Genomic DNA, 23,719 nt, shown 5'->3' on the forward strand with positions numbered 1-23,719 from the left:
TCCAGCAATCCCCACCCCCCCACCCCAGGACAGGGTCAGCTGGTAACCAGGTCTAGCCCCTCTCTGCTCCCCACCTGGGCCCCGCAGTAGTTGATGTTCTCTGAGTAGCCCCAGGCAGGGCCAGATGAGTCATCAAAGGAAGATTAAATTATGCTCCTAGGCAGCCAAGGGGTTGTGGCAGCCAAGGGGTTGTTTTAGGAAGGTTTTCCACTGTGAGGCTTGTGGAGAGCTGGGCCACTGCCCCGAGTCCCCCTGTTCTGGGCATTTGCCCTCTGCGAGATTTTCTGGTTCCTAATTGGGCCTGAGTTATCCGTCTGTTCCTGTCCTAGTGGAATGTTGTTTAAAGGAGCCTGGTGATTTCCCACTGAGGCTGCTGGAGGTGAGCCAGATGATAGATGTGTAAGCTGCCCAGTCAGGGGCAGCCCTCTCCCAGCCCCCAGCGCATGTGCTTGGATTCATTACATCTGAACTGAGGCCTTCCATTAGCCAGGCCCATGCAGATGGTGTCCATGCACTTGCCGTATGAGCTTGGACAAATCACCTCCCTCTGGGTCTCTTGTTTCTCTTTATTAGTTAAGTGGCTTTGAAGAAAACACCAGAAATCTTTTATTCAAACAATATATTGGATTCATAAGATCAATATATAAAACAAATACTAGAGGAGGTGGACTGGCTAAAGTGGGGGAGGGGTAGAGCAAAAGTGGCCCCCTCCACAACCCACAAACCCCCCTCCCTCACCAGCTCATCCTTCCTCCCCCAGCCATCCCTGCCTGCACGTCGCGGGAGACCCTGCTCGCTGCCATTTGTCGTGTGGGGTGGCCTGTGGGGTCTCAGCTCCCGCTCCCCACATAAGAACGCAGGACATGGTGAGGCCAAAAAGGAACACCCACGGAGCCATAGGTAGGGGAGTCATACCACTATAGTCTCACTGGAGGCTGGAGTCACACGACGTGCGACCTGCTGTCCGCTTCTCTGCCTGCCAACCGACCTGCTCGACTTTCTCGACTCGACTCACCAGCGTAGCCACAGCAGTTATACTAGTGGCCAATGGCTCACTGGTTACAGCTGACGGCCAACTAGCCACAGCTGATGGCCATGCAATCACAGTTGATGGCCATTTACTACCTGAGCCAGCGCCTTTCCATGTGAGGCCGAGAGCCTGGAAACTGCACTCCTGGCTCTGTCCCCACACTGTGGCATCTCCACTGTATTAGAGGACCCATCACTTCTTACACGCTGTGGGGACAGAGCCAGGAGTGCAGTTTCCAGGCTCTCGGCCTCACATGGAAAGGTGCTGGCTCAGGTAGTAAACGGCCATTAACTGTGATTGGATGGCCATTAGCTGTGGCTAGTTGTCTGTCAGCTGTAACCAGTGAGCCATTGGCCACTAATATAACTGCCGTGGCTACGCTAGCAGAAAATGGGGGCTAGCAAGAAGATGGTGGCTGAGCTAGCAAGAGCGGATTGTAGTTAGCACGGCAGATTGCAGCTAGCAAGTGAGGTTGGTTAGCAGAAAAGCGAATGGCAGGTTGCAGATAGCGTGGCTCCTGTTTCCTGTGTCTCCAACCCAGCTGCCAGCGAGAATATGGTCGTATGACTCCTCTACCTATGGCTCCGTGAGTGTTCCTTTTTGGCCTCACCGTATCCTGCGTTCTTATGTGGGGAGCGGGACCAGAGACCCCGCCTGACACCCTGCCTGACACACGCTGTGATACTAAATTTAGTATGTTGAAAATAACTTTTTTTAAAAAAAGAAATGATGCATTTGGGACATCTTAAATGCATTTTTTAAAAATAAATTTTATTGGGGAATATTGGGGGGACAGTGTGTTTCTCTAGGGCCCATCAGCTCCAAGTCGTTGTCCTACAATCTAGTTGTAGAGGGCACAGCTCAGCTCCAGGTCCAGTTGCCATTTTCAATCTTTAGTTTTTGGGGGGAGGGCACAGCCCACCATCCCATGCGGGAATTGAACTGGCAACCTTGTTGTTAAGAGCTGGGGCTCTAACCAACAACTGAGCCATCCGGCCACCCCACATTTTTAATTTTGGACATGGAAATCAATTTTCTTTCTCCCTCCCTTCCTCCCTCCCTCCCCTCCTTCCGGCCCTGTGGGCAGAGTCCCAGAGAGCAGTTTCCAGGCTCTCAGCCTCACGTGGAAAGGTGCTGGCTCGGTTATTAGATGGCCATCAACTGTAATCAGATGGCCATCTGCTGTGGCTGGGTGGCCATCCGCTGTTACCGGTTAGCCATTAGTCACTAATATAACTGCCGTGGCTATACTAGTGGGTTGGTTGGTTAGTTGGTTAGTTGGCAGAAAAGCAGACTGTGGATTGCAGCAAGCAAGTGGGGTTAGCAAGCATGGATGTCAGATTGTGGATCGTGTGGATTCTACTTCCTGTGGCTACCCGGTGGCCAGCGAGACTGGAGTGCAGAAAGACCCCCTGTTGGGGTACTGGCGGATGTTTGCTTTATTGTCTGGACCAGCTGCCAGTGAGACTATAGTGGTATGACTCCCCTATCCATGGCTCCGTTGGTGTTCCTTTTTGGCCTCACCACATCCTGTGTTCTTGTGTGGGGAGCGGGAGCTGAGTCCCTACATGACAGTCCCCCTCCTTTCCTTCTTTCTGTTTTCTTCCTTTCATCTTTTGTCTAAACTCTTCCAGAGTTCCCTTTAAGCTGAACTGGGTTCAGTCAGTTATTTTCTGTTCTCTGCTGGGTCCCAGCACAGACATGTATTTTGAGCTGGAAGGGCCCAAGGAATCACCTAGTCCAATATCCTCATGTTATATACGGGAGATTGGGGTCCAAGGAGGGAAGGAGCACAGATCTGACTCCCAGCTTCTGCACCTCCACACAGTGCAGTCTTTCTAAATCTCAAATTCATTGAGACAGGGGCAGGCCTATGACAAGTGAAACAGGGAAACCTTATTCCCTTGGAGCAGTGGGAGAGTCTGGGTGTTTTGGCCAATTACAGGGACCACACTGAACTGTGGGTCATCCATCCTCCGACCCACTCATATGTTCATCTGTTTATCTCCCCATCCATCCTCCCTCTCTCCCTCCCCCCTCCCTCTCCTTCTTCCGTTTTTCTATCCATCCTTCCATCCATCTAAGGAGTCTCATGCCTTGTATGTGTGAGGACCCATGCTCAGAGTTGTGGGTCCCTACCTTTGGTCTGCTTGTCAGAGAAGACAGCAGCCCAGAAACAATTGTAGCCCAAAGGAGATGGACCTCAATGCTGCAGGAGAGGTCCTCACAGCTCCAGCAGTGTCAGGAGAGAAGAGAATGACCAGGTGTGAGAGATCAGATCCGGGTGGGCTGCCCAGAGAAGGTGGCGTTTACACTGGGCATTGATGACTGGGTGGGGGGATCAACAGGGGGAATTGGGGGAGAGACCTGCAGACCCAGGGGTCTGAGTGAAGGGCATGTTGGGAAGATGGGAGGTAAATTGGATGATATAGCATAGGTGGAACCTGTTTTCCCACCACAGTGGTGATCTTGGTTTCAGGCTGGGACATTGCTGTGATAGTCTCAGAGGAGCTGATGATCCCCTGGGCTTCTCTGTCCCCCTGTAGTTGGGAGTAGGGAAGCACCTAAACTCACTTTGTGCAGAGTCTGGGTCTCTTGCCCCTCATAAAGGTCCTATCCAGCTGAGTGGGTCATTTGAACCTTCCAGGTGTCTCTGCTGCCTGATTACCTGCTCTCTAGCACCTTGTGGGTTCAAGGCAGAAGCTGTAGCATGTGTGGGGACCTGTCCTGCTGCACAGACTATGGCCTCAGGTGGAGATGGCAAGGCAGTCAGTAAATTCCCAAGGGTCGGGAGCTATTCCTCCCTGGTGGCCATGCTGAAGCCCTCGGCCTTCATCACTGATTTAGGAGCCCCCGATTCAGCCCCTGTCCTTCGGCAGCTCCAAAAGAATAGGTGGTTTGTGTGGGGTAGTTTAAGGCTGGACCTGAGCAAAGGATTGTCGTCTGCCCTCAAAACCTAACCAACCCCTTCTCCCACTCCATGGGCTGATCCTAAAATTCCCTTCCCAGGACCAAGGCAGTCCAGGGAAGAGGGTTTCTGCAGGCCTGGATTTGAATCTTGACTCCAGCACTTGCTACTTGTGTGGCTTTGGGCAGGTGATGTCACCTGTTTAAGCCTCAGTTACCCCTTGTAAAATGAGGATTAATACCTATCTGATAGGATTGTTGGGATTTTAAATAAAGTATATACAGGTCTGAGCACAGCGCTTAATTTGTAAGGTCATTACAAGAATATGGTACTTAATTTGAGGGTCAACCCTGAGGGAGCAGACCTCAGGAAGGCTGAGTTGTCTCAGAAGAGAAGGAAGAGAAGGTTGCTGGGAGAAGGGAGGGCACGAGGGGTGCTCTTTGGCTCCTTGGTCTCAGGCTAGAAGGGCTTTGAGGTGGGTGCGTGCGCTCTTGAGACTGTCCTTAGGCACCTGGAGTATGTTGGGGCCCAGCCAGTCACTGCCGAACCCATCCTGTTGCCAGGCAGGCTGGGCCTCAGGTGTCCCCAAGTGGGAAAGGGACACAAGGACCCTACCGGGACCCAGGACGACCGAGGCACTGTGCTCTAGCAAATGGAGCCCGGCAGCCCCGGGAATGGCGCTCTGAAGGACCTGCGGTAGAGTCGCCCCCTGCCTGTGCTCAGCAGGAACTGTATCTCTTGGCGGAGGTTTGGAGCCCTCCCGCTCCCTGAGCCCCAGCACAGCCAACGGACTTATGTGGATCAGGGAACCTCGCACACTATCCTGTGTGCTATAAGAAGTTGAGAGACAGGACCTTAACCTCACTGTCCTAGCTGCAGGCTGATGGGACAAGATGCCACGGTACCCCTGTCCCCGGCACGGCTTTCTGCTCATCAAATGTCTTAGACTTGGGTTGTCTGACCAAATGCCCACAGGGCTTGGTGATGTGAACGAGCCGGGTGGGGGTTAGGTGTGGGCAACAATGAGTGGCTGGGTCCGTGGAGAAGCGCAGAGCGCATGTCCAGTCTGAAGGGGGCAGTGGCCGCTCGGCACCAGCTGGTGTTGCCATGGGGATATGCGGGCTCCGCGTTGCCAGATCTTCAGATATTTTAAAAATAGCTTGAAATCTGGACTCTGTGTGAAATTTTCCAATTGTGTAGGCGACCTCTCCTCCCACCTTCTGGGATCCCTTTGTCTTTTCTGCTTCTACCACCTATAGGAGCCACAAACGCCATTAAAGTGATTCCCTGGAGAATAAAGTAGGACTTCCTCGGATTTGGCCTTGTGCTGCGTCCTTGCTGGACCTCAGGATTTGGTGAGCAGAGCCTTCCGCGGTTTGTTCATCTGGCAAACCTTTATCCAGCACCTGCTTGGGACTGGGCCTTGTGCAGCAAAGTGTTGAGGATGGGAGAAAATGAAGAAGACACAGAGCGTTGCTTTGGGGGGTTCACAGACCGTTGGAGGGCACAGGCAGCGAGGGCGCCAGTTCCAGGTGTCAGGCATTCACATGCTTCCCCACTGACTCCTCATATCAGAGCCATGTGGTTTCCTGTAGTCATCCTGGTGGGGTGGATGGAGTTGGACCATGCTATGCTCCTTCTGTTTTAGCATCTTTACACTCGCTATTCCCAAGGCCAGCTTCTTCTCAGGTCCTCAAATGTCACCTCCTCAGAGAGGCCTTCCAGGAATAGGCTAGCTAGATCAGCCCCATTCCCTTCAACTCTAGGAATGCCTTCTCTGCTTTGTGCTCTTCATACCATTTGTCACTTCTTGAAGCTAGGGACTTACTTATTATCTACCTCCCCTGCCCTGACTGTGAGGCCGTGAGAGCAGGCCTGTCCCATTATATTTGCTGCGGACTGGGCTTACGGCCCAAGCTCACTCAATTCACGTTCAGCAGATGCCCTTTGTTCACAAGCCTCCGATCTCTTTTCAGGAAGCAGTCTTAGCAGAAGTGCTGCTCAGCCATGGACCCCACTTGCTAAGCCTTGGTTTCCTCACTTGCAAAATGGGTACAACCTTGTAAATTGTGAGGAGGGTGGGTTCATGTGGTCATGTGAGGTGGTAAGCCCACACGCTGTCATGGATGGTGTCCCTGGGTCCTGGGGGGACCTTGGAGCTCATCTCCTCCCCCCCCCCACCAACCCCCCTTGAGCAGTGCATTTATTCTGCTTGCCTTGTTTCCTGCCCACAGCCCTCACACAGGCCTGCTGTGCAGTTGGTCTCCCTCAGCTTGGCAGAAGAGCTGAGTGAAAAAGATGCGTTGAGAGCCTCTGAGAGCTGACGGTACAGAAGAGAAGAAGCCACAGAAGCGGGGGAAGAGGAGGGGTGCTCAGAGACTGAGAAATCCCAACTCAGTTGCCCTCTCCTGATCCTTAGGCTTTGTCTCCTTCCTGGGGAGGGAGGGACATTGGCAGATGAAGCTTTACCATAATGCAGACAAGTGTGCCTGCATGCATGCAGACAGCTTGGCTGTGGGGACCAGTTTGATGGCAAAGGTGCCGGCAACCAGATACACAGCTGCTTGGACAGCGGAGTGAGCCTGGGGCTGGGGGTAGGGGTGGAAGAAAGGTCAGGTGCATTTCTATCAGCTGAACCCACAGGGCGCAGTACCATAGATGGCTGTCCATCTGGGGTAGGGGACAGTTGTGGCCACTGCAGGGCTCTGACCTCATCTTAGTTTCATCTGTGCTGTTGATGAAAGTTGATCAGGTTTGCAGAGAACCCAGAGCTGGGATACAGGGTGTCTATGTAGGGCAGACTCAGAATCCAGAGTGACCGGAGGCTTGAATGCTGAGCCTGCCACTTGCTAGGTATGCCACTTCAGACAAGTCACATAAATGTTTTGACCCTTGGTTTCCCCATCTGCGAATGCAGGGCAATGCCATGAGTGTTATTGAGACAACCTACAGGGCAGCACCCAGCGCAGTGCCTGGCACATAGCAGGCCCTCACTAACTGGTGGTCGCTGCCACCAGTTAATGACAGGGTGGGCTCCTGAAGGGCAGGGGACTTGCCTTTTTGTGCTGTATCCCTAGTGCCTTGTACGGCGTGGGCACCGAACAAATGTTTGCCAGATGAATGAACAAGATGAAATTTGACAGGGATAAATGTCAGTTCTTGGACTTGGATCCAAAGACCCAGATGCACATGGATGCGGTGGGGGGAGAGATGGCTTCCAACAAACAGCACAGGCGAGAAAAACCAAGGGTTTTAAGCTGATGGAAATTTTGGTCTACAGGAGGTGACTGCCCAATCCAGCCAGGACAAACTCGGGTGGCATCATGAGAGGCCCCGTGCTCAGAAGGAGGGAGGCCATGATGGTCAGACCAGCCTCAGGAGCCATACACCATTCTGCATTGCCAGCCAGCCAACAAGATGAAGTGGGGAGTGAGGCCTAAAGACCACACATCCTGAAGTACGGTTGAAGAAACCCAGGCACTGAACCTGGAAAGAAAAGTTTACGAGGACCACTTGGTGGATTTCACCCTTGCCTCTCCACTTGCTCTGGACAATCAGTAAATGGTTTCAAGCCTCAGTTTCCTCATTTATAAAATGGCCACAGCCTGAGGTCATTCTGCTGTTGGAGAAAAAGGCAGGAATGGGAGCCCGGGCCTCGCTGGACTCAGTCCCCCGGCCTACTCCACTGAGCTCCTCAGCACCAGGGTTGTTCAAGCTGGGGACAGCTGGAGGGGAAGCTGGGGGTGGCAGGCTTCTGTCTCCTTTGTGGGGGTTGGACCAGGATTACATGGGCGGCCCCTCCCACCCTGACCTCCCCCTTTTCTTCCATTTGAGGCTGACCCTATAGTCAGGTCGCTTTCCTCACAGCCAGCTTCCCTCTCATCTGCATATTTTGAGTGTACAATTGCATGTGCAAAAAGCTGGGCTCCAGGTTCCTCTTCCTCCCACAAACCATCCTGTGCCTGCAGCCTGCGGGCCTGGGGTTCCTGTGTGCCCTCTGGTGGCCACAGCGGGCACTGCACTGGGTTCCGTGGAAGGTCTTGGAGGAGAGTCCACCAGGGTAGGGTTGGAATTAGACAATTTGGTAAAAATCCTGGACCTCCATTGATAGATGAGTGACTGGATAAAGAGTGTGATATACACACACACAATGGAATATGATTGAGCCTTAAAAAGGAATGAAATTCTGATACATGCTGCAACATGGATGAGCCTTGAAAACATTATGCTAAGTGAAATGAATCAGACACAAAACAGCAAATATATATATATTTTTAAATTGAAGTTTATTGCGGTGATAATTGTTAGTAAAGTTACACAGATTTCAGGTGTACAATTCTGTAATACATCATCTATATCTCACATTGTAAAAAAACTCCAAAGCCTGTATTAGTTTGGTGCAAAAGTAATTGCGGTTTAAAAGGTTAAAAATAATTTAAAAACCTGCAAGTACTTTTGCACCAACCTAATATGATTGCACTTATAGGCGGTATCTAGAATAGGAAAATTCATACATACAAAAAGTAGAATTAGAGGCTACAGGGGACTGGGTGGGGAGCTACTGTTTAATGGGTACAGAGTTTTCGTGTGAGATGATGAAAATGCTCTGGAAATAGTGGTGACGGTCACACATCATTGTGAATGTATTTAATACATACCACTGAATGACACACTTATAATGGTTAAAATGGTAAATTTTATATTAATGTATATTTTACCACAATAAAAACTATACCTTCTTCCCGCCCCCCCCCACCCCAAATCCTGGACCTGCAACTTAAAGGCTGCATGACCTTGGTCAGGTCACTTAACTTCTCTGAGCCTCAGTTTCCTCATCTGTAAAATGGGGGAAGCAATAATACATAACTCATTGCCACCACCCTCATCCTCCCTTGCCTGGGGACTGCACACAGCCTCCTCCTTGGTTTCTGGGCTTCACTGTCACCCCTCCTGCCCAAGTATTTTTCAACTAAGCAGCCACAGACTCTAAAACTGTAAGTCAGATCACATTACTCTCTGGCTTAAAATTCTCCCCAAACTCTTCCCTTTGACTGACAAGATCTGACCCATGACCACTTCTCCTCACTCGTACTTTCTGTTCCCTCTTGTCCCCAAGCTGTAGCTGTCATGCTGTGCTCCTTTCTGCGTCCAGGCCTTTTATCTTGCTGGCTACCCTTCCTTGAACACTGTATTCTCGCTTGTCTTGCATTGCTGACTTCTCCTTTTCGTTCAGGTCTTAACACACATGTCCCCTTTTCTCCTCGAGGACTTCACTCCTTACCACCTACTCCAGTGTGGCCTCGCCTCCTACTCTGACTTGGATCACCTTTATCCTGTTTTATTTTCTTTCTTCATAGCAGCCATCATTCTCTGAAGTGGTCTTTATCTTCTTTATGTAACTGGTTTGTTCAACTGGCTGGACTTTGTAGGATGCAGGCAGGAAATAGAGGAAATAGTTTTATTTTTCTCCCACCACCATCCTAGCACTTGCTCTGTCGCTTCCCTCTTCCCCATCTTGAAAATGTCAGTTAAGTATAGCTTCACCGATTTCTTTCAGGGCATGAGATCAATTTCTACTTCAGACATTAAGAAGTCTGATTCTTTAATGATATGTACACTGAGGTTTAGGTGTGAAGTGTCGTGATGTCTGAGGCTGCTTTCAAATGGTTCAGCCTACCAACCATGTACACACACACACACACACCCCACAATGTCGACAAATATTGAATCTACATGGTGAGTATATGAATGTTTATTGCGTTATTCTTTCAACTTGTCTGTGTGTTTGAAAATTCTTATAAAATGATGGGCAAAGAAGAAACTGTTTTTGCCAAGTTGAAAAATAAGCCTGGTCCTATCTAAATAAAAACATTTATCTCCCATCCAATATAAGCTTCTCCTATTCAAGCTGACCTGGTTTTCTGCAGTGGGGGGCGGGGGCGGTGGGTGTGTGGTCCTGGTGGGTGTCCCCACTCTCTGATTCACCTCCTCTCCCACTGCTAGCAGCTGCTCTCTGGCTTCTTCAGGGTGCAGAGGGGAGGAGGGATGAGAGGAAATGGTGAGGGCTGGTGAGGGCTCCTGGACTATGCTGCTGTCATGCATGTGGGGTGTACTGGTGGGTGTGCTCTGCCTGTAACATTCCTGACACACTCAGGTCCCCTGAGTGTCAGCGGCTCAGCCAACACGCAGGGCAGGGCAGTCAGGGTGGGGATGAGGTGCCTGGGACCCTTCTGGCAACTCCCTGCCTTCTAAGTGGTGCTCCTAAGTCCCCCTCACCTGGCTTGAGGAGTGTTTTTTGGTGGGCTGTGTGTATAAACACCACTCTCTTCTTCCTGGGCTTACAACTGTCTTGGAAGAAATTCTCACTTGGAACAGTCTCTCTTGAATTTCTCAGCCCCTTGTACCTAGGTTGGGGGTGGTGATGGGCTAAGGGGAAAGGGTTTGTTTTTGTCACCTGGCAGTTAAGTCCAGCAGAGGCCACTGTGCCTCTGGCCCTGGGGCCTCAGCAGAGTCGGGAGGGCAGGGAAGGACCTACCCCAGGGCTAGTCTTCTCTGTTTGCTGCACTTGTCACAGTGTCTGCAGACGGCCAGCCAGTACAGATCAGAGGACTCTTACCTTTACGGTCTATTGGTTGAGGGTGAAGCCAGACAGTGGCCGGAGCTCCAGCAGGGCAGGGCCTGGACACATGAATCAAGAGCTCATGACAGAGATGCCAGGTGCGTCCAGATCCCTGGTCCTGCCCCAGGTTCAGCCTCACCCCTGCTCCTCCCACACCTGCAGAACCAGCCAGACACAGTCCTAACATTTACTGAGTCGAGTCAGCTCAACCGGGAAGGTTAACCTGGAAAGGAACAGGGTCCCAAAAGCAGAGGCTAAGCAGAGAGTGGATATGAGTATTTGTTATCCAATTGAGGTGACCTTATGGAAGTATATCAGTTATCTTACTGCTGTGTAACAAACTATTCCAAAATGTCATGGTTTAAAACAACAATCATTTATTTGGCTCATGAATTTGTGAGTCCTTCTGTCTGATCTCTGCTAGGCTTGCTCATGTGTATATGGTCAGCTGGTGGGATCAGCTGGCAGGAGGTGCTTTAGCTGGTTGGCTCATTTTTGTATCTTGTTTTCATGGGAAGCAAGCGATGGGCTTCAGCAAGAGAGGGAAGCTCCAGGAACAAGCAATTTTCAAGCTTCTGCCTGCATCATGATTGGTAATGTCTCCTTGACCAAAGCAATTTACACAGACAAGGGATGGAGCAAGAGACTCCACGTATTCATGGGAAGATCATGTCACATTACAAGGGTATACATGTAAGGGGTGGGCATGGACTTGTGGCCATTTTCACAGCCTACCACAGTGTCTCAGTCAGCTTGGACTGCTGCAGCAACATACCAAGGACTGGGTGGTTTAAATAATAGATATTTATTTCTCACAGTTCTGGAGGCTGGGAGTCCAAGATCAAAGTGCTGGCAGATTGGGTGTCTGGTAAAACCCTCTTTCCTGGTTTGTAGGCTGCTGTCGTCTTGCTGTGAACTCACGTGGCCTTTCCTCTGTGTGTGCATGTAGATGGAGATCTCTCTGTCTTCCTCTTCTTATAAGGGCATTAATGCCATCATGAGGGGCCCACCCTCAGGACCTCATTTAAACCTAAACACTTCCCAAAGGCCCCGCCTCCAAATGCCATCACAGTGGGGATCGAGGCTTCAACATATGAATTTTGAGAGCACACAAACGTTTAGCCCGTAGCATATAGGAACCAAAGAGGATGTCTCTGCATGGAAATAGAGTGGTGTATTAGTTTCGTGAGGCTGCCATAACAGGAGTCAAGGTGTCAGCAGGGCTGCGCTGCCTCTGAGGGTTGTAGGGGAGTATCTGCTCTTTGTCCCTTCCAGCTTCTTGTGGCTCCTGGCATTCCTTGACTTGCGGCCACATCACTGCGATCTCTGCATCCACGGTCACATTGCCCCTCCTCTTCTGTCAGTAGAATTTCCCTTTGTGTCACTCTTATAAGGACACTTGTCATTGAATTTAGGGCCTGCCTGGATAATCCTTCTCAAAATCCTTAATTTAATCACACCTTTTGTCACATAAGGTAGTATTCACTCTTTTACCATATCAGGTAATATTCACAGGTTTCAAGAATTAGGATGCAGAAGTATCTTTTTTGGGAGCCACCATTCAGTCCAGTAAGTGTATTTTGGAAAACTGGATTTGTCCAGCTCAATCTTGTAGAGGTGGAAAGGGAGAGTGGGTGAGTGAGCAGGCTCTGGGAGGTCACGCGGGAGCAGGTTTGTCATGAAGCCATTGGATGACTATTATGTGGTTATTGTCAGGCCTCAGTCCCTCACTGTGTGACTGTGTGGGCCCCCCCACATGGCAACCTCACAATATGGCTGCTGGCTTTTTCTAGAGTGAGTGATGAGAGAGAGAGAGAGAGAGAGAGAGAGAGAGAGAGAGAGAGAGAGAGAGAGAGAGACTCAAGATGGAAGCCATAGTCCTTTTATAACTGAATCTCGGAAGTGACAGCTTGTCAATTTTGCATTTTCTATTTGTTAGAAGCAAGTCAATAAGTGCCTCCCACACTTAAGGGGGAGGGATTGCACAAAAGTTCAAGTACCAGGAGGTGGGAACCATTGGAAGCATCGTAGAGGACGCCTACTGTACTGTCCCAAATCTAAAAGACATAAGACACAGAATGAATCTAATTACCTTTACAGTTAATAGTGGATTTGTTTCCTCATTTATGATAATAAACCCAAACATCTTAAAATTGATGTTCATGTTCCTGAATCATCAATTAAACCAACTCAAATGCCTCAGCAGGATTTGAGTTCGATTGTATTATCCCCTCCTCCCTTTGTTTTTCTAGATGAAGAAAGGCATAGAGAAGTTAAAAATGTCTGAATAAGCCGTCAGTACGCCAGCATCCCAACCCAGGTCTATGCAGTTCACATCCTAGATGTGCCCTTTCCATTGGGCCACGATGCTTCTGGAGGCGAGAGCAGATTTTACATGAGGGGCCCTCAACTGCTTGTTAGCCATCAACTTCTTCACTCAGTTGACTTGGCATTAGTTTCCTAGGGCTGCGGGAACAAGAACCAAAAACTGTGTGGCTTAAAACAACAGACATTGTCTCACAGTTCTGGAGGCTGGAAATCCAAAATGGAGGTGTCAACAGGGTTGGTTCTTTCTGAAGGTTCTTGGGGAGAATCTGTTCCACGCCTCTCTCCTAGCTTCTGGTAGCTCCAGGCGTCTCTTGGCTTATAGGTGCATCACTCCAATCCTCCTCTTCACGTGGCATTCTCCCTCTGTGTGTCTTCTTGTAAGGACACCAGTCATATTGGGTTAGCGGCCCATCCTACTCCAGTGGGACCTCATCTTAACTTAATTAAATACATCTGCAATGACTCTCTTTCTGACTAAGGCCACGTTCTGAACTCCTGGGGATTTGACTTCAACATATCTGTCTTTTGAGGGGAGGGGAGGTGGGGGTGGGGTGGGGACACAACTCCACCCACAACAAATGCCCAGTGAACTGAAAAGAGTAGAATTTAGGACATTTGGGCTCAGGCCAAAAGGGAGTTAGAAAAACTACTTTAGTTTTACCTAATAAAGGAGTTATTTGAAGTTGCTCATTCAGCGTGATGTCCTAAGAAACTTTTGCCTCTAGGGTTTGCCTGACAGGTTAAAGGCAGTCCTAAGTTTAGCCACAGGAAATATTTCATTGGGTTGCCGCATGTGGCATTGTTCCACCTGGACCGTTCTTTGTCTTCAGATGTGGGACAAGGGACTCAAGGCTGGAGGGGTATTTCCTTTAGTAAGTGTTCCTGTCATGAAATATTGAGCTGTGATGGGTGGGAGGAGGGGACATCCTTAGGATTCCTGGGAGGGCTTATGCCAAGGCATCTCTAAGTCCTCTTAGATAGTGGCCTTTGGGATGAAGGATTGACAGCCTGTACTTACCTGGAGGTCGCTGGCTCATCTCACTCTGCTCCAGGCCAGGGACCATCCAGTCTCAGTGGGCAGCTTCACAGCAAAAATAAGCCGGTCCTAGAAGAAGGCTTCTTCCCTGGTTTTGCCCACTTTTGGATCAAGAATCATTTCAGTGTTCTGCAGGGCACGTCAAGTTGTCACCTAGAAAGTGCCTGAAATTGGAATTTTATTAAGAAAACAAGAAGATATATTGAGAAAGATGGAACCACTGGTCTGAAATGAGAACTATATGTAAATCGGGATTTCCTGCCTTTTTCCTCAACTCTTCCTCCCCCATCTAATCCATCAGCAAGTCGGGTTGACATCACCTGCCCAGTGTAGCCCAGTCTTCTTCTCGTGTTCTTTGCTGCTCTTTCCCCTCGCATCTGGACCTCTGCAGTAACCTTCCAAACGGGCCTGCTTTCTTCCTTGTCCCATACAATCCATTTTCCACCTAGAAGCCAGAGTAGTGTTTTAGAAACCTGAATCCAAGATTGTGGCTCCTGCATTAATGCTTCCACTCACTTCTCCTGGCATTCAAATCCCTGCACAATCTGGCACCACGTATACTAGTTTATTTCTTCCTCGTTGTCTTTTGCTTCCCCTGCCCCTGTTTCCATCTTCTTCTATTAGAATGTAATTCTGTGAGAGCAAGGACCTTGTTTGTTTTGATCAAGAGAGACAGAACCGTGCCTAGTACTCTGTGGGTGCTCAGGCAATATGTCTATGATGCAGAAGATAGACATATACAGAAATTGAGACAAGGAACCAGGGCTATTCTGTACACAGTTCTGACGTGGACTTTCAGTGCTTTTCACTGAAGTGGTGAGAGTCCTGAGCCAGGTGGTAGAGAGAATGATCGGGATTTCTCCCCTTCTAGGTTCTGCTGGTATCCTTTTGCATATCCCAGTATTGGTCTCGTTCCACACTGACCCCTGGTGGTCTGGTGGCCCTTTTCACGCACTGCCCTCAGCCTTGCTAATGCAATTACTCAATCACTATGTCAAGTACCAGCTCATTCATCCCACTAGAGGGCAGTAGAGCACGGTGTTAAGAGTTTGGTATCTGAGAGCCGCTCCAATGTTTGCATCTCTCTCTTCCCTTCAGGGTGAGTAGAATGGGGACAGGGAAATGAACCGTTTTGGATCATGATGATGAAAGCAAACCCTAGGGCTGGCGGAAGAGGAAGCTGGAGACATCACACGTATAACACGATGGTTAAGAACGTACTTTTGTCTTGTTTTGGAGGTAGGCTAAGTTCGAAGGAAAAGGTGCATCTCTTCTCTTTAAAACCACAACCTGGCGTTGGTACACGTTATTTCTGCTCACATCCCATCTTCCAGGAAACACTGCTGCTAAGGATTCATTGGCCACATTTTTCTAAAGAGAAGTTGTGAAACGCAGTCTTTCTTCTGAGTGGCCATAATTCTGTTACTATGGAAGAAGGGAAAACTAGATATTGGAGGTTGATTGGCAATTTCAACCACAAATCCTCAAAGCAGCTGAGGTTAAATAATGTGGGTTATACATGCACTGATTTTCAGTTGGAGCGGGAGACTTCCAAGCTGATTCAGATGCAAGCTACTGGTCATTAGGCTTAGCTTCCTTCTTTGTTTGTAGTTAAACTTGATTTGTTGCCTCAAGGAGATTTTACAAGCTGGAGCCTTCCCCAGGGACAGTCCTTTAGAATGGCCCTGGGCTGGTGTCCTGCCATTATGTTTACGCTGAACCGGTCTGTTAGCATTATTAAAAACGTCTGTTTGCTTTATTGGCATCTTATTATGTTTAATAGGGTCATATGGGAGTTTCATCTCCCAGGAGATGAGTGATGAAGTCTGAGTAGTCATCTCTCCTCTCTAACCATTGGCTAACTAATCACTTTGGAACACACTGTTGACTGCCACCCCTTGTATTTGGTCATTTCACGTGACCACCAGTGTTGGTGCACTGTTGGAACTCTGATCTGCCTGATTTACCATCAGTGCCGATCAGTCCTTCTTGTTCTTCATACACTTCCTACTCTTTCAAGGTTATTTGGCTTACTCCCTCCTCTATGTACAAGTAGAAAAAAATGCGTACTAATTATTTATGGATCGGCATATGCTTACTAGAAAAGCTCAAATATATACTCTTCTACTTGTTAGAAATCAACAAAAATAATCATTCACTTTTCTGTTTTGTATTTTCATTTCCCCAGTTTTGGGGGCACATTTTGCATTAACTTTTCTTTTTCAAATGTTATTACAAGTTCTTGAAAATTTACTCACTCAACTTTTTTCAATGAACCATCTTTTGCCCTTTATTCTTTCCATCTCCTCCCTCCTTTTCCTCTTTCACCTTATGCTTCTCCTTGAGGTTAAACTATCTCAACACTGCAAAAGAGAGCCCCTATGAACGGCTTATTGGTTCTTTAAGCTTTGCCCTGGTATTTTTGACAGTACCATTCCTTTCTGGTAATAATAGGCGTATCTTGGATTTTTCCTGTTTCCAAACTTAATGTAAGCTTCCTCCAATAAGTCTTTCAGTGGAGAACAGCATTGTGATTAAAGTCTGGGGTTAGGAAGTACACATGAATGTTCGTGGTGGGCATAAGTGCTGGTGTTTCTTTTAGTGATTAAGCTGGAAAGGATATTCCTTTTTTAAGGTTAGGAACTTACAAGTGTTTATCTTTTGTAATAGGCTCATAAAGAAGTCAATTGTTCAAAATATTTGATGGACATTTAGGTTGCTTCCATGTTTTGGCTATTGTTAATAATGCTGCAATGAACATGAGAGTCTAGCTATCTTTTTGAGATAGTGATTTGGTTTCCTTCGGATATATACCCAGAAGTGGGATTGCCGGCTTGTATGGTAGTTGAATTTTTAATTTTTTGAGAAACCTCCATATTGTTTTCCATAGTGGCTGTAACAAATTTAAATTTCTACCAACAGTGCACAAGGGTAACCTTTCTCTACATCTTCTCCAACACTTATCTCTTGCCTTTTTGGTGATCGCCATTCTAACAGATGTGAGGTGATATCTCATTGTGGTTTTTAATTGCATTTCCATGATAATTAGTGATGTTGAGTATGTTTTCAAGTATATGTTGGCCATTTGTATGTCTTCTTTGAAACGTCTATTTTTTTCTTAAGGTATTATTGACATACAACATTATATTAGTTTCAGGTGTACAACAATAATTTTATATTTGTATATATTGGGAAATGACCAACACAAAATCTAGTTAACATCCATTCCCATATATAGTTACTTTTTTTTTTTTCTTGTGGGGAGGACTTTTAAGATCTACTCTTTTAGCAACTTTCAAATATACAGTACTTGAATGTACCTGTTGATCATTTGTATGTCTTTTTTGGAAAAATGTCTGTTCAGGTCTTCTGCTTATTTTTTCCCCCTTTAAATTAGAGTTTATTGGAGGTGACAATTGTTAGTAAAGTTATATAGATTTCAGGTGTACAATTCTGTATTACACCATCTATATCTCACATTGTGTGTTCACCACTCAGAGTCAGTTCACTTTCCATCACCATATATTAGACCCCGTTTACCGTCTTCTAGAGCCCCGCTCCCCCCCTTACCCTCTGGTAACCACTAAACTATTGTCTGTGTCTATGAGTTTTTGTTCTTTCAGTTGTTTATCTTGTTCTTTTGTTGTTTTCGGTTTATATACCACATATCAGTGAAATCATATGGTTCTCTGCTTTTTCTGTCTGACTTATTTAGCTCACCATTATAATCTCAAGATCCATCCATGTTGTCACAAATGTTCCTATATCATCTTTTCTTACCACCAAATAGTATTCCATTGTGCATATATACCACAACTTCTTTATCCATTCATCTATCGAAGGACATTTTGGTTGTTTCCATGTCTTGGCCACTATAAATAAAGCTGCAATGAACATTGGAGCACACATGTCTTTATGGATACATGTTTTCTGATTTTTTGGGTAGATACCCAGGAGAGGGTTTGCTAGGTCATATGGTAATTGTATTCTTAATTTTTTGAGGTACCTCCACACTGCCTTCCATAGCAGCTGCACCAGTCTGCATTCCCACCAACAGTGTATGAGGGTTCCTTTTTCTCCACAGCCTCTCCAACACTTGTTACTATTTGTCTTGTTGATGATAGCCATTCTAACTGGAGTGAGGTGATATCTCATTGTGGTTTTTATTTGCATTTCTCTGATGATTAGTGATGTTGAGCATTTTTTCATATGTCTATTTGCCATTTGTATGTCCTCTTTGGAGAAATGTCTCTTCAGGTCCTCTGCCCATTTTTTAATTGGGTTGTTTGTTTTATTGTTGTTGAGTTTCATGAGTTCCTTGTATATTTTGGATATTAGCTCCTTATCGGAGGCACTGTTTGAAAAAATCTTCTCCCATTCAGTTGGTTGCCTCTTTATTTTGTTGATGGTTTCTTTTGCTGTGCAGAAGCTTTTAAGTTTCATATAGTCCCATTCATTTTTTTAGCTTTTACTTCCCTTGCCTTTGGAGTCAAATTCATAAAATGCTCTTTGAACCCAAGGTCCATAATTTTAGTACCTATGTTTTCTTCTATGCAGTTTATTGTTTCAGGTCTTATGCTTAAGTCTTTGATCCATTTTAAATTAATTTTGGTACGTGGTGACAGATAGCAGTCCAGTTTCATTCTTTTGCACATGGCTTTCCAATTCTGCCAGCACCATTTATTGAAGAGGCTGTCTTTCTCCATTGTATGTTTTTTGCTTCTTTGTCAAAAATTATCTGTTCATATTTATGTGGGTTTATGTCTGGGTTCTCAATTCTATTCCATTGGTCTATGTGTCTGTTTTTCAGCCAATACCATGCTGTTTTGATTATTGTTGCCTTGTAGTACAAGCTAAAGTCAGGGAGTATGATACCTCCAGCATTGGTCTTTTTTTCTTAGGATTGCTTTGGCTATTCGGGGTCTTTTGTGGTTCGATACAAATCTGATGGTTTTTTGTTCTATTTCTTTAAAAAATGCCATTGGGATTTTGATGGGGATTGCATTAAATCTGAATATTGCTTTGGGTAATATGGCCATTTTAACTATGTTGATTCTTCCAATCCATGAGCACAGAATGTCTTTCCATTTCTTTGTGTCTTCTTCAATTTCTTTAAAAATGTCTTATAGTTTTAGCACATAAGTCTTTCACATCCTTGGTTAAGTTTATTCCTAGGTATTTTATTCTTTTTGTTGCAATTGCAAAAGGAATTGATTTTTTTTTTTTTCTTTTTCTGAGATTTCATTGTAGTATCTAGGAATGCAATGGACTTTTGTATGTTGATTTTGTAGCCAGCCACTTTACTGGATTTGTATATTGCTCTAATAGCTCTTTGGTGGAGTCTTCAGGGTTTTCTATATATAGCATCATGTCATCTGCAAAGAGTGACAATGTAACTTCTTCATTCCCAATTTGGATGCCTTTTATTTCTTTCTCTTGCCTGATTGCTCTGGCGAGCACTTCCAACACTATGTTGCAAAGCAGAGGTGTCAGGAGACAACCCTGTCCTGTTCCTGAATGTAGAGCAAAGGTCTTCAGTTTTTCACCATTAATTATGATATTAGCTAAGGGTTTGTCATATATGGCCTTTATTATGTTAAGGTATTTTCCTCCTATACCTATTTTATTAAGTGTTTTAATCATAAATGGATGTTGTGTCTTGTCAAACGCTTTTTCTGCATCAATTGATATAGTCATATATTTTTTGTCCTTTATTTTGTTTATGTGATGGATGGATTTGCATATGTTGAACCATCCTTGTGCCCCTGGGATGAACCTTACTTGATCATGATGAATAATCTTTTTAATGTATTGTTGCATTCGATTTGCTAGAATTTTATTGAGGATTTTTGCATCTGTATTCATCAGAGATATTGGTCTGTAGTTTTCTTTTTTTGTTATCCTTACCAGGTTTTGGTATTAGGGTAATGTTGGCCTCATAAAATGAGTTAGGGAGTATTGTCTCTTCTTCAATTTTTTGGAAGAGTTTGAGTAGGACAGATATTAGATCCTCTTTGAAGGTTTGGTAGAATTCCAAAGCCATGTGGTCCTGGACTTTTGCTTTTGGGAAGGTTTTGGATGACTGATTCAATTTCGTTACTGGTGATCAGTCTGTTTAGATTTTCCATTTTTCATTGTTCAGCCTTGGAAGGCTACATGTTTTTAAGAACTTGTCCATTTCTTCTAGGTTATTGAATTTGGTGGCATATAGTCCTTCATAGTATTCTTGGATGATCCTTTGTATTTCTGCGGTATCCGTAATAACTTCCCCTCTTTCATTTCTGATTTTGCTTATTAGTGTCTTTTCTCTTTTTATCTTAGTGAGCCTAGCTAAGGGTTTGTCAATTTTATTAATCTTTTCAAAAAACTAGCTCTTTGTCACATTAATTTTTTCTATTGTCTTTTTGTTCTCTATTTCATTTAGTTCTGCTCTGATTTTTATTATTTCCTTTCTTCTGCTGACCTTGGGTTTCATTTGTTCTTCTTTTTCTAGTTCTTTAAGGTGTAACATGAGGTTATTTATTTTGCATTTTTCTTGTTTCTTGAGATAGGTCTGTAATGAGACAAATCTCCCTCTTAAAACTGCTTTCACTGCATCCCAAAAATTTTGGTAGGATGTATTTTCATTGTCATTTGTTTCTATGTATCTTTTGATCTCTCCTCTTATTTCTTCTTTGATCCAGTCGTTCTTTAAAAGTATGTTGTTTAATCTCCACGTATTTGTGGTTTTGCCTGCTTTCTTTTTGCCGTTGATACCCAATTTCAAAGCCTTGTGATCAGAGAATATGCTTGGTATGATTTCAGTCTTCTTAAATTTGATGGTTTTCTGTCCCAATATATGGTCTATCCTTGAGAATGTTCCATGTACACTAGAAAAAAGTGTAAGTGTGATGTTTAGGATGAAGTCCTCTATAAATGTCAATTATGTCCATTTCATCTAACATGTCATTTAGGGCTGCTATTTCGTTATTTATTTTCTGTTTCGATGATCTATCCATAGCTGTCAATGATGTATTTAGGTTCCCTAGTATAATTGTGTTTTGATCATTTCTCCCTTTAAGTTTGATAGTAGTTGCTTGGTATATTTCGGTGCTCCCTGATTGGGGGCATAAATATTGATGACTGTTACGTCTTCTTGTTGTATAGTCCCCTTTATCATTATGAAATGTCCATCTTTGTTTCTTCTTACCTTTCTTATCCTGAAGTTTGTTTCATCTGATATCAGTATAGTTACACCTGATTTTCTCTGGATACCATTTGCTTGGAGTGTCAATTTCCACCCTTTCACTTTGAGTCTATGTTTGTCCTTGTAGCTGAGATGTGTCTCTTGGAGGCAGCATATGGTTGGGTTTAGTTTTTTGATCCAATCTGTTACTCTGTGCCTTTTTATTGTTGAATTCAGTCCATTTACATTTAGGGTGATTATTGATATGTGAGGATTTCCTATCATTCTATCTTTAGTTTTCTGGTAAGACTGTGTCTCCATTGTTTCTTTGACTTTTTGTTGTTGTCTATTATTTCTGTGTGGTGGTATTCTATGATTTTTCCCTCTGTTTCTTTTATTATGTTATATATTTCAGTTCTGGATTTTTTTTGAGTGGTTACCATTAAGTTTATGTAAAAGAAAGTTTGATATTTAGAGTATTCCATTTTCTTCAGCATGCTTACTTTCTCCATTCCCATATTCTGGTTCTGGCCTTTACTCTCCCCCCTTCTATGTTTTGGTTTCCACAAATTATCCTTATTGATGCTGGTCAAATAGCATCCTTCAGTATTTCTTGTAGTGCAGGTCGCGTGTTAGAAAATTCCCTCAGCTTCTGTATGTCTGGAAAGGTCTTTATTCCTCCTTCATATCTAAAGGATATCTTTGCTGGGTATATTATTATTGGCTCATAATTTCTCTCTTTCAATAGTTTGAATATTTGGTTCCACTCCCTCCTGGCTTGTAGAGTTTCTGCTGAAAAAGCTGATGATATTCTAATGGGCTTTCCATTGTAGGTTATCTTCTTCTTTTCCCTGGCTGTCTTGAGGATTCTTTCTTTGTCATTGATTTTTGACAGCTTCAATACAATGTGCCTTGGAGAAGGCCTATTGGGATTGAGGTAATTAGGTGTTCTATTTGCTTCTTGGATTCAAGGATCCAGTTCTTTCTACAAGTTTGAGAAGTTCTCATCTACTCTTTGTTTGAACATATTCTCTGTTCCCTTCTCTCTTTCTTCTTCTTTCTTCTCTTTCTAATGCCATTATTCTTATATTGCTCTTTCTGATGGAGTCAGAAAGTTCTTGTAGCGTTCTTTCATTTCTTTTAAGTTTCAAGTCTCTTTCTTCTTCCATCTGTGTCATTTCCAGATTTCTATCTTCAATGTCACTGATTCTTTCCTTCATCTGGTCAACTCTGCTACCTAAGCTGGCTATTTCATTCTTCATTTCTGTTATTGAGTTCTTAATCTCCAGAAATTCTATTTGGTTCTTTTTTTAAAATTTCAATTTCTTTGGTAAAATGTTCATTTTATTTTTTGATTTTGTTTCTGAGTTCATTAAACTGCCTGTCTGTATTTTCTTGCATCTCGTTGCGTTTTTTAAGAACTGCAATGTTGAATTCTCTGTCATTTAAGTCACATATTTCCATATCTTTAAGTTTATTTTCTGGATACTTTTCGTTTTCTTTCTGAGCTGTCTTGTTGCCTTGGTTATTCATGGCAATTAATGGTTTATGATTTCTCTTCCTAGACACCTACAGGAGTGGGTTCTGCAACAGGTTGATAGAAAGAGGTCTTTCTTTTGTTTTCCAGTAGGTGTTGGTAGAATGTTTTATTTTCTCCGACTACAGACTTTTATTCTCTCTCACACTGTGGTGTTATGTTTTCTCTGCATTATTCTGGCTTCTCACACAATGGGTGGAGTCCCTGGAAGGTGGACTTCTCCTCTGTGAACAGTTGTCCTGTGGCACCTCTGTGTGGGGGATGTGGAGAGCATCTGAAGTTCCAAAACTCTTCCTGCACCAGATTCAGAGCCTGTGTGTTTCAGCAGCTCTGTTTACTCCTGCAGGGATCCACCCAGATAGGTGGGGACAGGGGTGTGGTGGGTTGTGAGAGGTGACCCAGGGCAATGGTGGCGACCACCACCACAACCAGTCCTGCTTCCACAGCTCCTTCCCCTTTTCTGGAACTAATTGGGCTGCGAGACCTGTCTGCAGGCCACAGTTCTCAAACTGCAAATAGTCTGGTGTTTTGATCTGACACTGCTACTGTTCCACTTCTAGCACTGGGCAGGTGGGGGCAGGGTGAGCTCTTGGAGGGTTGGGAGGCGGCGGCTAGGCTCAGTGCCTAAGGCTTCCATTCTCTGCTAGGAAGTGAGGGCTTAAACCACTGTTTTCAGCCTTCTTCCCTCAGTCTTTGCTCTGAGGTCTCTTCTGTGAGCGTTGGGTTCAGCTGTGTTATATGCTGTCCCCTCAGCCCTGTGGACCATAAGCAGAGCCCTAGCAGTATGAGTTCTTTCCTCTCCTACAGCTGCAATAGTTCTGGAATGAAGCGAGCTTGGAGCACTGAGCTAGGTCTGCGTCCTGAGCCCAGACTTCCCCATCTCCCCACTTCTCCCTTCCCTCCTCCCCTGCCCCCTCAATTTGCCCACCTTTAGGTGATTTCAGTAGTGCACCTCTTAGTCTTGCCTGTGTGCTGTGCAGGGAGTCCTTTGTGGAGTTACAGTTATTCAATTTGTTGTAAACTCCAGGGGAGATTTCAAGAGGCTCACCTCAGGCCATTATTTTTATGATGTCACTCTTCCTCTGATTATTTTTTA

The sequence above is a fragment of the Rhinolophus sinicus genome, chromosome 14, assembly GCF_057876585.1.
Source record: "Rhinolophus sinicus isolate RSI-liver-muscle chromosome 14, RSI-T2T, whole genome shotgun sequence".
In the NCBI taxonomy this organism is placed as follows: Eukaryota; Metazoa; Chordata; class Mammalia; order Chiroptera; family Rhinolophidae; genus Rhinolophus; species Rhinolophus sinicus.